General features: G+C 38.7%; 1 protein-coding gene and 1 long non-coding RNA gene across 12 annotated transcripts in view; one reads left to right on the plus strand and one right to left on the minus strand.

Annotated features, from left to right (window-relative positions):
• Nucleotides 1-18,033, plus strand: part of ADGRG2 (adhesion G protein-coupled receptor G2) — a 178,896-nt gene that overhangs the window by 78,663 nt on the left and 82,200 nt on the right. The window lies entirely within an intron of this gene.
• LOC140506724 (uncharacterized) overlaps nucleotides 1-18,033 on the minus strand; it is a 92,455-nt gene that overhangs the window by 51,803 nt on the left and 22,619 nt on the right. The window lies entirely within an intron of this gene.

An 18,033-nucleotide genomic window follows, 5' to 3' on the forward strand; every position in this document is an offset into this window, starting at 1 on the left:
TATCAAGTTGTAATAATTGTCTCTTGTGTTTAGAAAGATCTAAGTACAAAAACTAAATATTTTCTCTTAGAAAGGACACCAAAACAAAATACTCCCTTAGGGTTCAACAATAGGAATGGCTATGAACTCCAATAGGATGAGTTCCATTGGTCTCATTAGTTAAAAATTACCTTTTGCTGGATGAGAGAAGCAACCTGGTGCAAAGTGTTTTAAATCAGAGGACAGAGGTTCAAATTCTAGCTCTTTTACCTACTATTTGTGTTACCTTGGGAAAGTCATTTTCCTTCCTCTGGCCCTCAGTTTTTTCATTTGTAAAATAGTAGGGCTGAACTTTATGATCTACAAGTTCTCTTGTAGGTCTAAGTAAATGATTATATTTCTATGAGATACAACCAGAGATTTTGTTTGTTTGTTTTTTGCTTTTTGTTTTTTTTACTGATAGGCCCCTATGTGGCATAGTTACAATATGACATAAGATATTTATAGGCCATGTGACCCTGGGCACTTATCCTCTGTCTGCCTCAGTTTCCTTGACTGCAAAAGAAGGTAACCATTTTACCAGAGTTGTTGTGAGTATTAAATGAAATAGTGAAGAGCTTAGCACGGTACTATTATAGCTACTATTACAGCACATTACTATTGAGTCATTTCAGTCATGTCCGACTCTTCATAATCCCACTGGAGTATTCTTGGCAAAGATGCTGCAGTGGTTTGCCATTTCCTTCTCCAGCTCATTTTACAGATGGGGAATTAAGGCAAAGTGACCTGTCCAGGTTCACACAGCTAAGAAATGTCCAAGGCCAAACTTGAACTCATAAAGATATGTCTTCCTGACTCCCAGCACAGTACTCTATCCACTGTACTACCTAGCTAACCCCCCCTGGCATATTATAGGTATTAAATAAAAGTTTATTTCCTTTCTTCCTTCAAGAGAAAATTCAGTATTTCCTTGAAGCAAAGGAAGATAGCACTAGGAATTTCTTGGTAGACCAGAAACCTTAACTTGTTATCCTGCTATTTCGTGAAGTCCTGATGACTTGCCTTGTGGGGCAATAAGATTCAACTACAGTGGTTACCTACCACTCTTGGGATGTGCTCACACCCTTTTTCCATTTGAAGGAGAACTTCCTAAAGGGTATGATTCTTCTAGAGGTTTGAAATGACATCATGGCAGAAGATGCCTAATAATTCTGTCCTTGCAGGAGTTTTCCATTTAGAAACAATTATGGCTTGGAGCTACTTCAACGATCACATTCACTATGACTTCTAAATTTATTATCTTCCTAAGCCAATATAAGGTCTCTATCTGCTGTAGGCACTTTCAGAGATGCAACCACATATTTCTCTCAAGTGTCTCTGCCCCCTGATCCTCTTTAAACCAGCACAGCCAGTTCACAGAACTGTGAACCCTTAAGACATTGGAGTGGCCCCTACTTCGAAAAGGGGAGTGTGTAAACTGCCCAACTTTGTCACTATAGTTTATAGGCTACTAAAGGAGAAAGGATATGTTCACAGTTAAGTATATAAGAGGGGAGATTGAGATAGGGGCTCATAAATGAATGATACAAACAAAGTATTCTGAGAGAACTGAAAATAGAGGCAATTTATGGATGAATAGGCCATTGAAAGAAGAGAGTGATAAGGAAGGGAGAGAGAGAGACAGGCTTGTGAGAACCAGCAGGACAAGATCAGGGAACCACTAAGTCTAATTTGGTCAGGGTGTAGTGTAAAGACTGTGGTGCGAAATAAGCTAAGGCTGGATTGTGGAGAACCTTAAATGTTAGGCTAAGAAATTTGTGTTTTGCCCTAGAGGCACTAGGGCACATTAAAAGTTTTCAAGCAGAAGAGTGAAATGATTATATTATTTTACCAGTTCTATGAAAAATGATGGGAGTGCAGATATTCCCCTAAGGCAGGAATACCAGTCCTGTGAAAGATCATGAGTTAGAGTGATACCTTTGTGAGTGGGGACAGATACATGCAATTATCATGTATATGGAGTGAACAAAACTTGGCAAGTGATCAGATGTCAGTTGTTTGGAGGGAAGGGAAAGGTGAAAGAGTTGAATGACTTAGAAGTTGACTGAGAACATGATGATAGATACTGAGGTAGGGTGAATATAAACACAATTAAAAATATCAACATTTAATAACTCCCCTGTTTCCTCAAGTTTTCCTATTTCTACAAATGTTTGTGAAAATAACATAACCCACTGAGGACTTCCATGTATGGGACAGATTTAAGAAGACGGTAAATAGCTTTTGCTGACAATCCTATAATGGGCCACCATTTCATTCTATAGAGCAAAATACTTCCTCCATCAATAGGCTGTCTGCTACACCTATTTTAAATCATGCAAAATTCCTTAAAGGGGCCACCACAGAAATTATTTCATGATCCTCAAGGGCAGCAACAAACAATTCAGGGTGGAGGGGAGAGGGGAATAAATGTTTGCCAAAAGTATTTGTCACTGTCCAAAACAAAATCCAAATGGAAGAGGAATTCTCTATAGAAGAAAGAGATGTTACTGTTTGGGGGGCAGAGGCAAGATGACTGAACAGGATGGAACTGCTCTAGCTCTACCCCCATAGCCCATAAAATACCTGTAAAAAATTACTCTAAACAAATTCCAGAGCAGTAGAAGGCACAAAACAACAGAGTAAAAGAGATTTCCAGCCCAAGACAGCCTGGAAGGCTGACAGGAAAGGTGTATCTCACCAGACTCACCAGCTGCACAGGGCTGCATGGACAGGACTAGAGTAGGCTTCAGGGCGTGGAATCATGGATAGCAGCTGTGGTTCTCAGATTTCTCAACCCACAAACACCAAAGACAGCTTCAAAAGTCAGTGAGAAAGCTCGTTTACCTGGGTGAGAAAGGAGCAGAGTCCTCCCATAGCCCCAGCCCTAGGCTGCCCCAGACAGTGGCAGCAACATCCATTTTTGGAGCTGTTGCACTAAATATCCTGGGGAAGGTGAGCAGTTGATCTGCACTCAGTTCCGAGTGGTGGTCTTGGAGTGAGGAGGAGCACTGGCTGGATGGAGCTGGTGGTGGCTTTAGAGAGGGAATCCTACTCCCAGATCCTGGGCAGAAAAGCTTTTGGTTGCTCCCAGACCAGAGCACAGGACAAGAGAGGAGTAAACTCCTCTCCCTTGACTGTGCCACCTTGGAGAAACTGAGAACTTACAGGTCCCTAGAATATACCCTCCACTTGACAAAGGACTCAAAAGTCAATTAACTGGGAGGAAAATATCCAAAAGGGGGGGAAATAAGACTATAGAAAGTTACTTTCTTGGAGAAAAGGTATTTTTTTCCATCCTTTCAGATGAGGAAGAACAATGCATACCATCAGAGGAAGACATCAAAGTCTTCCACATCCAAAACCTCCAAAAAGTATGCATTGGTCTCAGACCATGGAAGAGCTCAAAAAGGATTTTGAGAATCAAGTAAGAGGCGGGGAGGAAAACCTGGGAAGAGAAATGAGAGTGACGCAAGAGAATCATGTAAAGTGAGTCAACAGCTTGAGAAAGGAGACCCAAAAAATACTGAAGAAAACAACTGAAGAAAACAAAAATACTGAAGAAAAACTCAAATGGCAAAAGAGGTCCAAAAATCCAATGCGGAGAAGAAGGCTTTAAAAAGGAGAATTAGTCAAATGGAAAAGGAGGTTCAAATGCTCACTGAAAAAAATAGTTCTTTAAAAATTAGAATGGAGCAGATGGAAGCAAATGACTTTATGAGAAACCAAGAAATTACAAAACAAAACCAAAAGGATAAAAAAATAGAAGACAATGTGAAATATCTCATTTGAAAAACAACTGACCTGGAAAATAGTTCCAGGAGAGACAATTTTACATTTATGTGGCTGCCTGAAAGCCATGAAGAACAAAAAGAATCTAGACATCATCTTTCATGAAATTATCAAGGAAAACTGCCCTGATATTCTAGAACCAGAGTGTAAAATAAATATTGAAAGAATCCACCTACTGAAAAAAGATCTAAAAACAGAAACTCCTAAGAATATTGTAGCCAAATTCCAGAGTTCTCAGGTCAAGGAGAAAATATTGCAAGCAGCTAGAGAGAAACAATTTGAGTATTGTAGAAATACAATCAGGATAACACAAGATCTAGAAGATTCTACATTAAGAGATAAAAGGGCTTGGAATATGATATTCCAAAAGTCAAAGGAACTAGGATTAAAACCAAGAATCACTTACCCAGCAAAACTGAGTATAATACATCAGGGGATAAAATGGACGTTCAATGAAATAGAGGACTTTCAAGCATTCTTGATGAAAAAACCCTAGCTGAATGAAAAATTTGACTTTCAAACACAAGAATCAAGAAAAGTATGAAAAGGTAAAGAGAAAAGAGAAATCATATGGGACTTACTAAACTGGAACTGTTTACATTCTTACATGAAAAGATAGTATTTGTAACTCTTGAGACTTTTCTCAGTATTTAGAGAGTTGGAGGGATTATATACATATAGACAGAGGGCACAGGGAGAGTTGAATAGGAAGGGATGATATCTAAAAAAATAAAATTAAGAGGTGAGAGAGGAATATATTGGAAAGAGAAAGGGAGAAATGGAATGGAGTAAATTATCTCTCACATAAAAGAGGCAAGAAAAATCTTTTTCAATGGAGAGAAAAAGGGGGGAGATAAGAGGGAAAAAGTGAAGTTTACTGTCATCACATTTGGCTTAAGGAGGGAATAACATGCACACTCAGTTTGGTATGAAAATCTGTCTTACACTACAGGAAAGTAGGGGATTAAGGGGATAAGTGCGATATGGAGAGATGATAGAAGAGAGGGCAAATGGGAGGTGGGGGGTAATTAGAAGTAAACACTTTTGGGGAGGGACAAGATCAAAAGAGATAATAGAATAAATGGGGGGCAGGATAGGATGGAGGGAAATATAGGTGGTCTTTCACAACATGACTATTATGGAAGTCTTTTGCATGTGTAGCCTATACTGAATTGCTTGCCTTCTTAGTGGGTATGGGTGGGGAGGGAGGAAGGGAGAGAAGTTGGAATTCAAAGTTTAAGGAATGAATATTGAGAATTGTTTTTGCATGCAACTGGGAAATAAGAAATACAGGTAATGGGGTATAGAAATCTATCTTGCCCTAGAAGAATGGAGAGAGGAGGGGGATGAGGGGAGGGAGGGGTGTTGCAAAGGGGAGGGTAGATTTGGGGAAGGGGGAATCAGAATGCATGGTTTCTTGGTGGGGAGGGGAGAGATGGAGAGAAAATTTGGAAATCAAAACCTTGTCAAAATATCTTGAAAACTAAAAATAAATTAATTAATTTTTAAAAACTTTTTAAAATGCTACTATTTGCAGATGATAGTGTTCTGACTAAATCAAGCCCTGGCACATTGCTGAGCCTCCACAATCACTTAAGAGTATAATCTAACAATATGAGAAAAAAATTAACCCTTCATTTCGAGATCAGCCTGTCTAAAATTCATCATCACCTCTAAAACCAGCTGTCTACCTGCCCATAAATATGCTATATATACATATGTACATATGCACACACATGTGTATATGTATATATGAATGTATATGTGTATATATGTGTGTATAAAATGAGGTGTATGTATATATGCCTTCAACCATGTGCTCTATCTTGTATCCTCCAGATACAACACGTTGTTGTTCAGTCATGTCAGTCATGTCTGACTCTTCATGATCCCATTTGGGGTTTTCTTGGCAAAGATATTGGAATGATTTGCCATGTCTGTCTCCAACTTATTTTACAGATGAGGAAGCTGAGGCAAACAAAATTGACTTACCCAGGGTCCCACAGCTAGTAAGTGTCTGAGGCCAGATTTGATCTTGGGTCTTCCTGACTTTAGGCCACATGCTTTATTGACTGCTTTACCTAATATTAACCCAGTTGCTTTGTATAAAATGGTGTACAACTCCTACTTGATGCTATGTGCTCTAGTAAGAAACAGACTCAACAGGGTCATCAATACTCTCCTAATCTCTGAATCCAATGCAATTTTTCTCCCTTGTTTTCCTCTGTGATCACCCAGCAGCATTTGAAACTGCTTATCATCCCTTCTTAGCAACTGTCTTCCTTAAATTAGTTTTAAAATTAATTAATTAGAATTTAAAATTTAAAAAAATTTAAAAATTAAAAAGAAAAATAAATAAAAAAAAATTTTTAAAGGAAGCAACTGTCTTCCCATAACATGGCACTGTGGAAAGGAAGCTATGTTAATTCAGATCCTGGGTTTGAATCTCATTAACTCTGTAACCAAGAACAAGTAACTAGAGCTCTCTGGGCCCCAGCTTCCTCACCTTCAGAATGGGAATAATAGGGTTCTGAGGAATGTCACTATGTAAACATGAATAAATATTTGTTAATTGATTAAATCAGTCAGAGGACCAGTTTGGAAATAACTGGAAACCATTTCTCAAGATACTTCTTGAGTCTGCAGTTTGGAGTAGCACCCCAATATTTTTATTCCTGTGTCTTTTCTTGACTTACATTTCTTGGTATCATTATTTTCTGTAACATCAAATTTTCATACAGAATACCTTTCCTCTTTCTCCTCTCAGAGAACCAATCCACATAGAACATAATATGTTTTTAGAGACAAAGGGGAAAAGAAGGGGCAAAACTGAGTGGTATAAAAGATCCCTAAGATTCCTTCTGGGCAGCTAAGTGGCACAGTGGATAGAGTGCCAGGCCTGCAGTCAGTGAGACTCATCTTCCTGAGTACAAATCTGGCTTCAGACACTTAACAGCTGTGTGACCTGGGCAAAGTAGTTTGCCTCAGTTTCCTCATCTATAAAAATAACCTGAAGAAGGAAATGGCAAACCACTCCAGTATCTTTGCCAAGGAAATCCTGAATGGGGTCACAGAGTCAGACACAATTGAAAAGGACTAAATGACAGGCCCTCTCAGGACCTAACTTTCTGTGCTTTCACAATTTAGTTTCAATTAGTAGGTTATTATAAATTAAATATGCATACGTATAATTAATATAATTAAATTCACATGCAAACTTTGACCTGCATTGGTTCCTAGGCAGCTTTGAATGGCCATTCATTGCAAGGTTCTGATTCATTTAGCTTGACCTATTTTGTTTGCTGTATGACTCATTAAATAGCTTACTCTGTTAATGGTTCCTGTTGGATTATTGGAAGGTGGATAAACATTATATTTTGTGAGGCACATAGAATAAATAAAGCCATAATGGCTGTTTATGTTCAATATCACAGGCAAACCAACAACACTCTTATTTTGAAAATTGACAAAATAAAAGTTCTTCCTAGAACTGTGTATATTAGCCAATGCATACCAAGCTAATAACTAACATTCATTTTATCAAGCTGTGCATAAGCATTTATTAAGCTCCTACTAAATGAGAGGCAGCTAGACGGATGGCCTGGGACCCAGCCACAATATCAGGAAAACCCCAATTCAAGGTCAGTTTGTGATATCAAGTAGTTGTGTGAGCCTGGGTAAATTGCATAATTTCTCAGTGCCCCCAGGCAACTTCTTAAAACTATAAATTGAAGAGCAGATACTGATATGTGTCAGTAAGGAGTTTCCTCTTGGAGAGTCTCACCAATTAAATCACATATTCTGTCAAAAGAAAAATCTGCTGTAGAGATTCAAACTAGAGATTCAAAGACAAAAATGAAATACTGTCCAGTCCTCAAAGATTTTATATTGTGGGACATGGGAAGAGAAATACAATATATATGTTTATAAGAGTATTTACATTTACATACATCATTTCACTGCAATAGTCCTGTAAGACAGGTACTCCAGGTGGGATTATCACTATTATAAGGAAACTGACCCTCAGGGACATTAAGTGACTGCCAAATGCCCCAGTGCATGTGATCCCCATGTGGGGTTTTGTAGGCAAAGATACTGGAGTGGTCTGCCATTTCCTTCTTCAGCTCATTTTTACAGATGAGGAAACTGAGGCAAACAGGGTTAAGTGATTTGCCCAGGGTCACAGCTAGTGTTTGAGTCCAGAATTGAACTCAGGAAGATGACTTTTCCTGATTCAACCCCAGTGCTCTAAACCAGGACTTCTTAAACTTTTTGAACTTGCAAATCCCTTCAGTGCTTCTTAAACTGTGGATCATGACCACATATGGGAAACACTGTGCCACCTAGCTGCCCAGTGTGTCAGAGGCTAGATTTTAACCCAGGCATTTCTATCTCTAGGACTAGCCCTTTAGCCACTGAGGTACAATGTCTCCAGCAAAGTCATGTGCAGGTCTGGTGTGAGTCTGGGAAGCCTTCAGCACATTGTCACCCAACTTTAAAATATTTTCCTTCATGCACAGTACTTCTTTCTTAAATGCTGAATTATAAAGATTTGGCAGAAAAAGCAGAACTTTTTTCCTCTAGCCTTATTGGAAGTTTAAAGCAAAAAAGGGGAAAAAATGGAATTAGTAAAGGTTTGTATTTAGGTGGGGTAAAAGTGGTAATTTGTACAAACTGCTCCCATAGATAAAGAAAACCTGTGAAATCATTTTGGAATTTTGGGGTGATACAGTTAATTAAGTAGTAGCAACAAAAAAAAGGAGTGAGATATTTATACATCCAAACTATGCTGGTTCCTGCATATGCAGACTTGCATGAGCAGTAGGGGTTGGAGAGCATAAATTAAAAAAAGGATTTCTCTAATCTGAAGCTGTGATGTCTATGGACCTCATGCTGTTAATGATCAGATGCTTCCTTCTAACCCCACCAAAACCAAAACAGTTTTCTTTCCTTCCATCCATCCTTCCTTCTTTCCTACTTCTCTTCCCCCTGCTTTCTTCCTTCTTTTGGCCTTCCCTTCTTTTTTCCTTCCCTCTTTCTTTCCTTCATTCTTTCCTCTTTCCTTCCTCCCTCACTTCCTTGTTTCATTCTTTTTCCCTCCCTCCCTCACTTCCTCCCTTCCTTCCTTTCTTCCTTCCTTCTTTTTCTTCTTCCTTCCTCTTCCCTCCCTCTACCTTTCATTCTTTCTTTCTTTCCTCCTTTGTCTTCCTTTTTCACCTCCATTGCCCTTGACCTCAAAATCCTTTTCATAGGCATTATCATTCCCTCTTGGGGGAATAGGTGGGAGACAAAGAAAGATATTGTAATTGTTCTTCATTTCTTAACAGCACATAAATCTTACCACTTCTTCATCCCCATGGTAAGGATTGAAAAGCACTGGACTGTCTAGTTAGTTCAGATTCCAATTATCCCTATGAAACTTTGATTTTTTTTCCTAAGATCTATGAGTTACAACCGTTTCAATTACTATTCCTTTGTTTTTGGCACAAGCTTTGTAAGTCAAAGACCTATTCCCGGAAGCACTTTTTAAATGACTCTATTCAGGCCTCTGACCAAAGCTTCCAAGTGACTCATACATTCTGGAATGGGTTTATACCCCAACAAAGAATTGGATAAAGATGAAGAGAGACCTGAGGAATGCAAAGTTATTCAGCTGATTTATTTTTTATTAATGATTAATTAACTATTCCTCAGAAGTGCTATGTTAAAGGTACACATACTGATAAGACCAATCATCTTGAAATGTGGAAATAAAAGGAAGTAGAAAAATGATGCTCAAAATAATCAGGTCATCTTAGAGTCAAAAAAGATCTTAGAGATTTTTTTTCATGATGTTTAGGATAACTATGTTATTCATTACACTGGTTTTCTAATTTGACATCTATATCTGTTTTTCTCTAAGAATTTACCCATAGGAGGTTGTTTTAGTACAAGTCATTATTAGATTCCATTAACATAGTGTCTAGAAGAGGACAGTGACAAACGTATTTTACTCTGCCCTGGCGAAGCCATAGCTGATATATTGTATTCAGTATGGACATCAGACTTTAGAACCAACATTGACAAAATGGAGCAAATCTAGAGAAAGACAGGTGTGGTTAGAGGACTGGACAACATGCCCTAGGAGGATCAGTTGAAGAAACTGCAGATGTTTAGTCTGGAAAAGCAAAGATTTAAGACAGTCATGAGGACTGTTTTTTGAAGAGCACACTGAATGGAGGGCTAGGCCTGGAGTTAGGAAGACTTACATCTTCCTGAGTTCAAATTCGGCCTCAGACACTTACTAACTGGCAAGTCACTTAACCCTGTTTGTCTCAATTTCCTCATATGTAAAATGAGCTAAAGAAGGAAATGACAAACCTTTCCAGTATCATTACCAACAAAACCCCAAAATGGAGTCACAAAGAGTCAGACAAGACTTAAACAATTCAACAACAACAGTAACCTGTGAAAAAGGGATTAAAATTCTGCTAGGACTGGCAAGATGCAATGTTATATAGGTGGATACAGAGCCATCTTTGAAACCAGGAAGACCTGAGTCCACACCCAGTCTCTGACCCATACTGGCTGTGTTACCTTGGTCAAGTTATTAACCTTTCAGCGTTCTAGGTTGCTAAGACTCTAAGGTGTTGCCGTACACTGACAGAGGGATTTTCTTTACCTAAAGTTCCCTATACCAACAAAATCATAGCTCCAGTCCCCTTTGACTTGAGAATACAGAGTTAATAACAATAGGTGAAAGCTGAAGGGAGGAAAATTTTTGGCTCTGCTAAACCGAACATTATCAAATAATCAAAGCTATGGAATAATAATCACTAACTCTTATATAGTGCTCCCTCTGTGCCCAGCACTGTGCTATCTTAATTGATCTTCACAACAACCTTGAGAAGTAAGTAGTATTATTATTTCCATTTTTTAGATGAAGAAACTGAGGCAAACAGAGAGTGAGTGACTTGCCTGGATCACATAGCTAATAAGTGTCTAAGATTAGATTTGAACTCAGGTCTTCCTAAGTCCTGACCTAGCACTTAAATGACTTCCAAGGCCTCTTCCAACTCTGAGTATATGATTCTATTTTTACACACATTTGAATATACAGGAAAATTTCCACCTGTCTGAGATAATTGAAGTTAGACCAATTTGAGTTAGTTAAAAGTCTCAGTTAAATGATACTTTAAATTTAATGCTATCTTAATTTTTCCCCCAAACTTAGCCTATCTAATTAGGCTAAGTATAAGCTAATGAATAAATGAGAATGAGTTTTAGCTACCACTACTACTACTATCAATTGTGAAAATTGGGTTGTCTTCATTTTCGTATTTGGCTTTTAAAGTCCTTCATATCCTAGCCCCAGTTTATCCTTCCCTCTTTATTATACATTACTCCCCTTAGGGTTCAGCCAAACCATTCTTTTCTCTGCTCCTCACTCATGACCTTCAATTGGGGCTCAAACCCTGCTGTTGACATAAAATTTTCCCTGATCCCCCAGCTGCTAATGCTCTCCCTCATTAAATGTACATATCTATACATATATCTGTATATATCTATGTCTGTAGATTTCTCTCCCAGTAGAATACATATTTGAGAGTAGGGCTTATTTAATTTGTATTCTAGTGCCCAGCATGGTGGCACATAGTAGGTTTTTGATAAATAGTTTTTGATGAATTGATTGATCAATTAATTGATTAAAAGAATTCCACTAAAGTCTTGTTTACAATATTAATTTACAATTTGAAAAATTAGAGGTTGAGATTTACATAGAGTGAAGAGAGTGTATACATGGAGATCACAAATTGAGGTGCTTTGAGCTGAGTATGGAAGAAATAGAAAGACTTAACAAGGGTAAACTGTACCCTCCTCTTCAAAGTATCAGAAACTCTAAGTTAGTGGAGTACAAATTTGTTTGGTTTTTGGTTGGAGATTTAATCTGAAGTTAGGATCTGAGATTTGAGAGTTAGGGTTTAAAGTTTACAATCCATAGTACTGTGGTTCCACATAACACTTTCCATTTTAATTCTTCTAGTACATGTCTAATTTCCCTTCCTACACTGTTCCAGGAGAGTGAGGCTCAGCTCTTATCCTTTCTTCTGTCTCCCACAGCACTTTGCACAAATCTAGAGACATCTCCATCCCAAATATTCAAATGGATCATTTGTGGCTAACCTGTGGTAGAGCCTTCCAACCTCATGTTGGATTGACCAGCCACAGTCAAACACATGGTGCTTTGACCCCCAACATCATGATGTCATTGGTCTTCAAATATGAAAAATGAACACAACAACTTGGCACACTGTAAATGCTAAGCAGAAATTAATTGGGTGAATGAATATAAAAACAGAATATGTTTCATACTAAAGCAGCCAGATAATTCAATAACTGGGAAGTAGGGTATTTTGACCATAGAGTCAAACTAACAAAGCCAGTTTCAATCAATAGTCAGCAGAAACAAACTCAAGTATAAGAAGTAGGCATTCCGGAGCAAGGGCTGATAAAATATTAAATACTTCTATCCTCCTAAGACTCTCACAATCCTGTTTTCAATGACAGAATTATTTCTATTTTGTTGTTGGACAAATCATGTCTGTCAGAATGTAATTTGGTCTGGTATATTTTCTGCTTCCATTTCAATTTTGAAACTTATTTGTTTAACTAAGAGATTGTGCCTGGATTTTGCACAGTTATTGGCCTTTAGAAAGGAAGACTTTTCATTTCAAATATTGCATCTCATGCCACAGTCGTGAACATAAGTTTAAGAAACAGAAGTGCAATATTCATTTGACCACAAGCAAGTTAATTAGCCACTCTGTGCCCCTATTTCATCTTTCTAAAATGGCTATTGTAGTGCTTAGGCAACTAGATGACTCAGTGGATAGGATACTGGGCCTGAATTCAGGAAGATTTGATATACTTGTATGGTGTTCAGATGTTTTCAGTCATGTCTGACTCTTTATGACCCCAGCTTGGATTCTCTTGGCAAAGACACAGATGAGAAAGTGAGACAAACAGTGTTAAATGACTTGCCCAGGGTCACACAGAGAGTAAATGTCTAAGGTTAAATTTCAACTCAGGTCCTACAGATTCAAGGTCTGGTACTCTACACGCTGTGCCATCTAGCTGCCCAAGTTATACTTAGGGGAGAACATATCGCTGCTCAATCTCCTTATATGCCAAAGAAATTAAATTGTGATGTAATGTGATAACATTCTATAAAATTAGAGGATTTAGAGTCATAGAACTAAAACTAGATGGTTCTATAGACAAGCTCTTATTTTACAGAAGAGGAAACTGAGACCAGAGAGGTTAAATGATTCATCTAAGGTAGGTAGTAGCAGTGCTGAAATTTGAATCTCTCCCCCATCTCCAGTCTTAAATAAGTGCTCTTTACACTGATGGGTTCTCAGAGACTAAATGCATAGAATAAAAAGGTCCAGCAGGTCCTCCTGTGCTAGAAAGGCTTTGAATATGAGATGGTATGTCTTTTCTAAGCACCACGCATTATTTATGTGGTTTTGAGGAGGATTTGACACCCAGTGGTGATTTTTTGGTCACAATTCATGAAGACTCTTCTAAAGGGTAGAAGGAACTGAGGCTATCATGGCAAGCATGGATTGACAGTTGAAGCAGTCTTGAGACATCTAGTCATATTTCTCCTTGCCCCAATTTATAGACAGTAAAACTAAAACCCAGAGCAGTGGAATAATTCATTCAGAGTCATCATTGTTGAGTTTTTCAGACTCTTTGTGACCCCATTTGGGATTTTCTTGGTAAAGACACTGGAATGATTTGCCATTTCCTTCTCCAGCTCATTTTACAAATGAGAAAACTGAGGCAAATAGAATTAAATAACTTGCCCAGGCTCACACAGCTAGTAAGTGTCTGAGGCCAGATTTGAATTCAGGCCTTCCTGACTCCTTTCTTAAGTCAAGGACAATAAACATTAAATCAAAGCCTGATCTGTAGTGGTTTCCAAGGTATAAATGCTCACACTAAAAATTTAACAATCTGCTCTAGAGAGCCTATTCAAGCTGGTTCCAGCACACCACCGGCCTATACCTAACACTTCAAGAGGATCACTTTGGCAACTGTATGGAAGATGAGTTGAAGTGTGAAGAGAGATGAGTTGGAGAGACCAATTAGAAGGCTATTCTAATAGTCCTTATCTGAAAAATGAGGGAGGTGGTGAAGGTGAAGTTTAAGGTCTTTTTTAGCTCTAACTCTTTCAGGAGCACATAATCTTCTAATGTTGCTACAGCGATGATTCATCATTACTGACATACAAATATTTTACAAATATTTCTCAGACCAGACAACTCTCCCCTAACAATACTTTTCAACAAGTTGAGTCAGCATTTCTAATTCTTTCCCAATAACTTTTTAAAGGTCTTTTACATCAGTCTGAAAACCCATAATTTACATTTAAGGGTAACTTCCCTTTGAGAATGCTAGCAAGAACTCCTCTGTTCAATATGTTTTCCCTATGCAGGTTAAGGTCAGGAACATCTCTGTGACTTCTCTCCTCTGCCTTTATTTATGGGAGCCTGGAAGGGAGAGAAGGGAAAAAGGAAGGGGAGAAAACAATGAGGAGGGGAAACATTCCTTTCTAAAGTAAAAGTTCCCAAAATCTAGGTATATCATTCTACCCAGTCCTTCACAACCACCCCTACTCCATTACTCTCCTACCTACTTCCAGTCAAGAAAATTAAGGAAATTACTGAGAATAGCTTTTAGGAAGCTTTGGCTAACATATTTTGCTTTCAGATTAGTTCACCAAGGCCCTTTGCAGGTAGATTTGGAAAGGAACTTTGGAAGAATCCACAGCTTGTTCCCTTTACCTTTCTTCTGTAAAGACACTACAATAAGATGGGGGTTGTTATAGAAATCCAGAGTACACACTGAGGTAGGGAGGGATGACTACAATCCTCCAGAACTGGGACACAAAATAAAATATCCTTCCTTCCAAACATCTCTGACCTGTGTTTTAGTGTCCAAATCATGGCCAGTGAAGATGCCACTTTAGTTTGGAACACTCCAGTCAGTCAACAATTATTTATTAAATATTTACTATGTGCCAAGCCTTGAGCTAATCATTGGAGATACTGTTATTGTTCAGTCTTTTTGCAGTTGTGTCTGACTTTTCATGATCCTATTTGGGGTTTTGTTGGCAAAGTTACTGAAGTGATTTGCCATTTCCTTTTCTAGCTCATTTTACATAAAAGGAAACTGAGGCAAACAGAGCTAAGTGACTTGCCCAGGGTCACACAGCTAATAGATTCCTGCGGCTGGATTTCAACTCAAGTCTTCCTGACTCTAGACCCACTGTTCTATATACTATACTTACAATCTATTAACATGAAACATGAAAACAACAAGAAAATGAAAACAAGATGCATACAGGATAAATTGGAAATAATCTCAAAGGGGAGGCACAGGGGACCAGAAAGAACCTCTTGCAGAGGGTGAAATTTTAGGTGAGACTTGAAGGAAATAGGGGAAGTCAGGAGAGAGAGAGACAAGGAAGAAAATGTTCAGCCATGGGTAGCAGCCAATAAAAAAAAACACAGAATGAAGAGTCTTGTTCAAGAAATAGAAAGGAGGCCACTGTTACTGAAAAGGCAGGAAGGGGCCAAGTTATAAAGGGCATTAAAGTGAAAAAAGAGGATTTTATCTTTGATTTTGGAGGTAAGAGTGAGGCACTGGCTTTCACTGAGTAAGGGAGTGACATCATCATACAAGTGCTTTAGGAAGATCACTTTGATGGTTGAATAGAAGATTGAGGAGTGAGAGACACTTGAGGCAGGGAGACCAACCAGAGGTTACTGAATAGTCTAGGCATAATACAGCAGGGTGGTGGCAATATCAGAGGAGAGAAGGGAGCATATATGAGAGATACTGTAAAGGTAGAATTGACAGGACTTAGCAATAGAACTAGGTGGTTGAGTGGATATAAAGCTGGGCCTGGAGTCAGGAAGACTCAAGTTCAAATTTGATGTCAGACATTTACTAACTGGGTCAGTTACTTAACCTCTGTTAAGTACATAGGTTTGCCTAGGAGGCAACTATATGGCTCACTTGACAGAGTGCTGAGTCTGGAGTCAGAAAGACCTAAGTTTAAATCTGGTCTAAGATACTTACTGTTTGGGTGACCTTGGTTGAGTCATTTAACTTCTTTTTGCTTTAATCTACTGGAGAAGGAAATGGCAAACTATTGCAATATCTTTACTGAGAAAACCCCATGGACAACATTGGCTTGCTATGGTCCATGGGGTCAGGAAGCATTGGAAACAACTGAACAACAACAACAGCAACAGATTGGGTGTGAGGGAGTGACAAAGAGTGAGAAGTTGAGGATGCCACCTAGGTCATAAACTTGGGTGACTCAGAAAATGATGATATCATTGACAATAATCAGGAAATTAGGAAAAGGAGAAAGATAATGAATTCAGTTTTGGCTATATTGAGTTTAGAATGTCTGTGGAATATCTTGCCCAATTCTAATCTTTATCAAATTGTTTTCTTCAGTTAACTTCTGCATCTCCGTTTCCATCTGTCCAATCTTTCCCTTTAAGGAGTTATTTTCTCCAGTTAATTTTTGTACTTCCTTTTCCATTTGTTCAATTTTCCCAGTTATGTATTATGCTTCCCTTTCCATCTGTCCAGTTGTTCCTTTTAAGGAGTTATTTTCTCCACTTAATTTTTGTACTTCCATTTCCATTTGTTCAATTTTCCATTTCAAAGAGAATCAGAGAATTCTTTTTTTATAATTTTAAAATCATTGGCCAGTTTTTCTTCTATTTCCTTCTTCAGCGGTTCCAGGAGAGTTGTTTCTGCATGCGAGCAGTTCATAGTCCCTTCTGAAGTTTCAGATGGAAGTACAGTCTCAGTACTGACCTCTTTGGTATTTGTGTTTGGGTCTTTATTCGCATAGAAAGATTCTATGACATTTTCGCACTTATTTTGCTTTTCCTTGTTCATGATCATGATTGTGTGTTGTTGTGGCTTCTGGTTCTTTCAGTTAGAAGCTGCAGAACTTGGTGCTGAGCTGACTTGTGTGAAAAAGCTAAGAGCAGGTTATCAGCCCTTGGGTTAGCTTGTTAAGTGTGGGGGAGTGGTGGTCTGGTCACAGCAGATCTCTTCAGCTGAACTGAGGCAAAGGCAAGCTTAGGGGATGGTGATTCCAGCTGCCCTATTGTCTTCCCATTTCCCCTGGAGTGCTGAGGCATGCCTAGATGCTAGTGTGAGCTTCCACCCCTCCTGGGGCTCCTCCCCTGGCCCTGAGGTTTGCCTGGGTCCTAGTGTGAGTTTCCTCTGCCCTGGGTCCTCTGTCCTTCCAGTTTGCCTCCCCCACAGTAGGAGGAATCCCCTAGCTATTTTCCTAGCCTCAGGTGTTAGGAGACTATTTGCCCCCTCTGCTGTTCCCACCGATCCAGGGTTTTTCTGGGGAAATATTTTATGGTTCTTTCAAGGTCATCAAGGCGGGGGCAGGGGGAGAGCATTTACTGATTACTGCCGTCCTGCCAAGAGCTATGGGAGGGGGTACCCATCAATTGGGAAATACTAAACAAATTCTGATTTATGAATATAAAGGAATACTATCATGCCATAAGAGATATGAAAGGGGTTCATGGCAATAGACCAAAGCTACAAAGGTCAGTGAGGAGCAGGTGATAGTGATATGGGAATAGCTAAGGATTTGTTGATAGGTATACTTATCAACATGCAGAGACATTTTTTTAAATGGTTTTTATTATATATACTCAGCACAGACTCAGAGTTCTACATTACCTCTGGGCAATAGACCAAATTCTCCTAAGGTTTATATAGTTTCCAGTGACAGAAGGAGAAGGATTAAAGGAGGAAGGAAGACAAAAAGCAGAAGAAGAAGGATGAAGAGGAAGAGGAGTAGAGCAGAGGAAGAGGAAGAGGAGGAAGAAGAAGAAGAAGAAGAAGAAGAAGAAGAAGAGGAGGAGGAAGAAATAGTTAGGATTTACATTTCAAAAATAAGCTTTTAAAATGTATAGCAGGCAAATGAAAAATAAAAAGGTTTACATGTCAATGATGGGAGAAGAGGAAAAAATTCCATCTGATAAATTGATACAGGAGGTAGTCTAACAATATCTAGGGAGCCAGAGTTCTTTTTACCAATAACCAGTTAAATTCTCTTGTTAATTATTGGAAGTCTGCACTAAATTCTTTACTATATGAAAAGCCTCAGCCAGCTACAAG

The sequence above is a fragment of the Notamacropus eugenii genome, chromosome 5, assembly GCF_028372415.1.
Source record: "Notamacropus eugenii isolate mMacEug1 chromosome 5, mMacEug1.pri_v2, whole genome shotgun sequence".
NCBI lineage: Eukaryota > Metazoa > Chordata > Mammalia > Diprotodontia > Macropodidae > Notamacropus > Notamacropus eugenii.